Raw genomic sequence first — 6,000 nt, 5'->3', positions numbered from 1 at the left:
CTCTCATTTGAATGTTTATATTTCGTTATTACTATTGTTATGTTTGGCGAGCGAAAGAGAATGTGAGCAGGGACACTTTTCAGAGGCACTTTCAAGAAGCAGTTGGACATGGCTGTGGTGTTGCCCAGACGCTCGTGTTACAACAACGCAGAATGAAGCCCTGAACGGAACAGGTCTCTGCTAAAAGTCATGGCTCTAAGTCATTACTGAACAGCTCAGCTCCTGATCCTGCTGGAGTCTCTTAAAGTCAGAGGTTCGAAATGATCATCCCTGCGAGCAACCTGGTAGGAAGAGAAGATTCAGTAAACGCAGCCTGATGCCAAGGTGTGTGTGTGTTGGTGGGGAGTCTGGTGGCCACGCACCCACGCCAGGCAAGCTGCAGAGACCCTGCTGTCCAGAGAGGTAATGATGGTGATGGATCTGTGGCCTGTGTGGCCTCCCAAATATTTTGTTGATAAAAACTCAGCAGACTGAAGTTGCAAGAAAGGTTTTATTTCAACAGATCAGGAAGTTTGATCTGCTCTGCAGGGCATGGTGAAGTTTTTTAAGCAGACTGAAAACCAGAAAAAGATTTCTAATCTGCAACCTTGAGTCCTGGTTTTCTTAATGCATGCTAACTCCCAGCTAATTATGCCTAATCATAGCATGTAAAATAATAATTTTAAAAAGACAAATAGTACTGCTTATGCATTAATGACCACAGAACTGGTGACAAGTGAAACTCATGAATGAATTACTGTTAGTATTCTACACAGAGGGGCTAGGTGCTGCACAAGGAAGAAAGGCTGGTCCAAGCCTCAAAGAGACAGAAGGCCCATAAAAACAGGGAATACAGGGCACACAAATAACATAATACTTAGGAATAATATTAACATAATATTTAGGCCTAATAGGAAGTAGTCTTAGCAAGCCAGCAACTGAAACAGTCAAGATTTTCATGATAGACACAGAAAACATCACACCATAGGAAGGGATTAAAGGGCAAGAAGTAAAGGTTGTTTGCATGCAAAATTTTGTTCCTGTTAAGTGCACGGGGCAGCACAGGAAAGGAACAGATCTTAACCGAGAAACAGGATATAAGATGAGGACCACAAAAGCACAGACGAGTATTTGATGCGATAGAGAAGAATAAGCCAAATGAGAGGAAGTTTCTGAATGGATATGATTTGGGCAAAAATCAGTGTTCATCAAGGCCAAGAGAAAAGGATGTTGTATTAATCAAGACATGAGATAACAACTTGGACAAGAGTTTTAGCTGTGAGGAAGAAAAGGTTGAATACTTATGGCTGAAAACACTTAGTACAGGAACAGGAAAACAAGAAGATGTTTATTGGCCAGAAGTAGAAAGAAAATCTCTATCCACCACCTGAATTGTATCAGCTGAGACAAGTCCTCCCAGGAGGCCTTCCCACATTGTACAGCTTCCTCCTTTAACTCTGCTTCCCTTCCCAGCTTTCTGTTATCATTTGGATGTCTATCCTTTCTTCTGCCAAGGACTTGACCAAGGAAAACAGAGGGCTTGTAAAACCGCCTGCCCGAATGTGGCTTTTTGATGTCTGGAGCACACAGACACACTGCTGAAATTTATGGTTTCCAAGGAAGACTGAGAAAGGGAGAAATTTATGTTAGGAAAATGTGACTGTCATCTTCGTTTATCTCCCAGTTTTGTAATGGAAAACAGGCATTTTACAAACACATACACACAAAGCCCAGCATGAAACGGTTTATGAACTCGAGTGCATTAACCAAGAACCATTCCATAAAGACTGGTAATAATAATATTAATAATGCAATAAATCGCACACCATCTGTACTATCACATCCCCATCCACCTAGCAGGGGAGAAAGCACCCCGTTGAGAAGCAAGGCAGCAGCATCTCTTTCCTCTTCCATCCTTCATTCTGTCTGGATCAATCAAAAAGACTTTGGATCCTTCAGACCAGCAGACTGACCACAAACACCCCACAGACCTTACAGAAGCTGTTGTACGTTACACAGGCAGCAAATAAAATGTAGAGCTACACCAGATTTACTGAGGACGCTTCAAAGCCGCTTCAAAGTGACAGCTCCAGGAAAGCCCATTCTAAACACGTGGATTACCTGAAAATGTTCAGCTGGTTACACTGAAGCAGGCAGATAACGAGAGCAACTCAAGCAATTAGCTGGAAGGAGTTAAGCCATTAAATTAGAAACGTTCAAATTTGTGTATTAAAGAATACAGACAAATTTGCATTCCCGCTAAATGAGTGTGCTTTTCAGTCCTTGGCAGCTCATTTGGAGTTTTGAATTTACGGCAGGAAACAATATAGATTATGATTCAGACAACAACAGTTTATTTCTTGAGACTATTTGCAAGGAAACTTGAAACTTGCAGTAAGATAAAAGAGTATCTATCTGATCTGGTACCAAATAATTTTAATTCAAAGCTACCTCAACTTCTGAAGTTTACACCAAGCCATTTCAAAGTATTTAAACCATTTTGCAAGCGTTTAGACAGGAAGCTTTTCTATACTCACCCTGGAGGAAGTGGTGGCATTATTGATATATGTCCTGCACTAATAAAGTGTGGCTGTGGAGTTATTTATGTGCTTTTCCTGACTTCTTTTGACACGGGAGTTGATTGCAGTGCTGTATGATTACGTCTGCATCTCTGAATCTTTCTTTCTCAGCTGGAAAGTCTCAAGTTCCAAGCTGGGATTCCCTCTCCACCCCCTTCTCATGTACTTAACCCTCCTTCTGCTGGAAGTGTCCAGTAAACACTCACAAAAAACTCTTAGGTACAAAAGATCGCAGAGAAGCAGGAAGTGGAAAGGCAGCATTTTAAGAGGAAAAAAAAAAAAAGTATTTTCGTAGATGCTTGCTCCTTGTTAACTCTGTGCCATAAGAAAGCTCTTTTTAATAATGATAATTTTAACTATGGACCCTTAGAAACCAACTGGTCCCAAAGGATTAGGGATTTCAAGTCTGCCTTTTTTTTTTTTTTTTAGATTGTTTCTGTCTTGAATTTTTTTTTCTTATGATCTTTATCAACCCACCCCTCCTCCCTCGGTTCCCAGACCACCTACGGACTGAAGTATTTTTCATTAGCAAGACTTTTGCTGTCGGCTACAAACAAGCAACTGTGCACAAGAGCCTATCGCTTTTCTGTTTCACTGGTCGCAACTCAGTAGAATGCACTTCAAGCCCAACTCAACCCTCGTCCATTGAGAACTGCAGAGCAGAGGAGAACATGCGCTCCCCCCTCCATGGACAATCGTGCAGGATGAAATGGCTGCCAATGTCACCTGATTTCTGAGCCAAAGGCTTCCTATGTGACAGTCCTGTCATACAGCCAGACATACCTGCCACTACCCATTCTCCATCGTCTTGCTCTGATCTGTGCAGACCAACAGAAAGAGAAACAGTACCCCACCACAGAGCTCAGACTGCTCTGAAGGTTGTGAGCAAATCCGGCACACATAGATGAGCACAGCCATTATAGAAGTAACTTGCATGCCATAGCTTCCACTTCCTCACCAGAGCCAGCATCTCTGATGCCCACTGCCATCGGTATTTCTCTGCATAAAGTAAAGGACACAAACTGAAAATGGAAACTAAAAAGCTGTATACCCCATCTGTGATGAAATGTTGGTAACTTAGACCCAGCAGCCGCAGAAAGGCAGCTGGCGGGTGCTGCTGGAGCCAGCACATAGGGTCACTTTGCGCTGCACTGGTACAGTGGGAGCTATTGCAGTCACTGGGCTATGAACTACTCCTTAATTTCCCCATTAGTAATTGTGAGGATACCTGCCTTGCGTCTCTCAGACACATGAAAACTCAGATATGAAGCTATTAAGATAAGGAAGACTGATAACTCTAGACAGAATAAGTATTAAATTATAAAATATAAAGTTTCCTTCCCATCCTTCCTCACAACATCTAAGCAAGTGATAGACAATGGTGTCAGGCACTGACACGCTTTGCTACGTACATTTGGTACTTCCATGTAGGTTTTCAGTACTTCTTCCAAGAAACTATAGGGATTTCAAATACCTTGGGTGAAGGAATATCCTTGAGTGGCAGGAGACACTCCTTGGCCAACCTGTTTTGCTAGGGGATCGCAGCTGTACCTGTTGGGGCTACCTATGGTAGCGCAGATGGGCAGACAGAAATTACACTCTATCCCTCGGTGAGTTGTTGCTTGTATTTCATCTCTGCCCCCCACGTCAGTTTGACATGAGGTTACTCCAGGGTTTTTTTCAGCATGTTGACAAACTTTATTTAGGAATTTATTCTATTGGCAGCTGAGCCTTTTTAGTAAATCCAGATCAAGGGTAAAAAACTAGCAATGGGTTTAGTGGTTTTGGGCACTTCAGTGCCAATGTCACTCTCACATAGCTGCAATCTGGAGGAGTGCTTGAGTTTTAGAATGGAAACTCTTTTTAAGATTTTCAGTTGATTAAAGCAGAAACTATAGAGAACGGGACTGGGAAAAGACCCATAAACTACAAAAAAAAAAAAAAAAAAGCACTCAAGACCTACACCAGAACATTGCTAATCAACAGAGAAAAAGAGAAAATTCTCATCAGAGAAGAATGAGCTTTCAAGCAGGACAGTGACGGCCATGAGAAAATCGTTTCAAGTTAGAACTTGATACCTTCATGATTTACTGACTGCATGATATAACAGAAATGCCAACCCTTGCTGCTGTCATGAGGGTTTGGCCTGCTCAATTACTTGGCATTGAACAAAGACTGAAGGAGAAACCACTCCCCACACCTGTTTTCACGATGCAATGTGATGGGCAACAATGAGAGGTTGAGTGTTGGAGAGCACGTACTAGTGCTTGAGGGGATACTAAGTTAAAAAAAATCTCTGGCATCTGGCTTGTGTGTTTTATTCTTTTTTAACTAATCACCAGATTTAGATTCTGGATGGTCCCATTCCCAGGACCATCTGGGTATCTTCTCATTACAAGTTGCAGCCACTGCAGGACACCAGGACATCAGCAAAGCCATCATCTTTTGTACTTTTTACTTCTACATTTTAATTTTATGGCTTTTGAATTTAGGATATTTCATACATTATTGAGCTGTGCTTTATGGCACGTGCTGTGTAGGGAGAGAATAGAGGCAACGTCCTGTGAGAGTCCAGGGAATGGATTTAATAACTATGGGCTTTACTGCATGGGCATATTGTGAGACCGGTGAAGCTGCAGACTGTGGGAACCATGGGCGTCCCACAGGATAACCCTTGCACACTTATCACAGAGTGCCAGGCTGCTGTAGATCAAGACACAGTCCAGTTACCGTCACAAGGCATGCCACTGTATCGCGGGGCTGCGCGTGGTGATAGTCCTGCCAATGGCAGCCAATCAAGAGCAGAAGGTATCTAAAGATGAGGAATCCACCTCTCTCGACAATTTGTTCAGTTATTAATCTTCCTTCACACACATTGTCAAATGCTCTGCTTCATTTCCCACCTGAATTTGACTGGCTTATGGTTCTTGCAATTCCCTCCCTGCCCAAACCGAAGAGCTCTTCGCTAGCCAGTGTTTTCTTCCCAAGAGCAATGCTCCAATCAAGAGCATTTAAATCTTACCCTCTATTTGCCCAAATCTGCACATTGATTAAGGCTACAAAGATTTAGAGGGACTCGGAGCCAAAAACCTGTGGCCACGAGGGAGCTCAAAGACAAGCACCCGCTTCTCTATCAGGCTCATTTCTGTACAGCAGAGAGCTCCATACTGTGAATTGGATCAGTGAAATGACATACGTGAGAACAAAATAAAACCTAAACCACACACAAAAAACCTTTCTCAAAATACTCAGCTACTTACTGTCTACAAAGCTTTATCAGTGCCAAGTGTGTTGCATTTGCTCAAAAGGAATCGACATGGAAAACTATGCCAATCTGTGCAAAGACATTCACAGAGGTCAAAGTTTCTTGAGGGAATATTCCTACAAAAGTTGATTTTCTGGCAGAAAAGATTAATACCTTCCACCTTTTACGAAAAGTAGA

Source organism: Vanellus vanellus (assembly GCF_965231255.1).
Source record: "Vanellus vanellus genome assembly, chromosome: 12".
Lineage (NCBI taxonomy): Eukaryota > Metazoa > Chordata > Aves > Charadriiformes > Charadriidae > Vanellus > Vanellus vanellus.
This window is presented reverse-complemented; position numbering follows the sequence as displayed.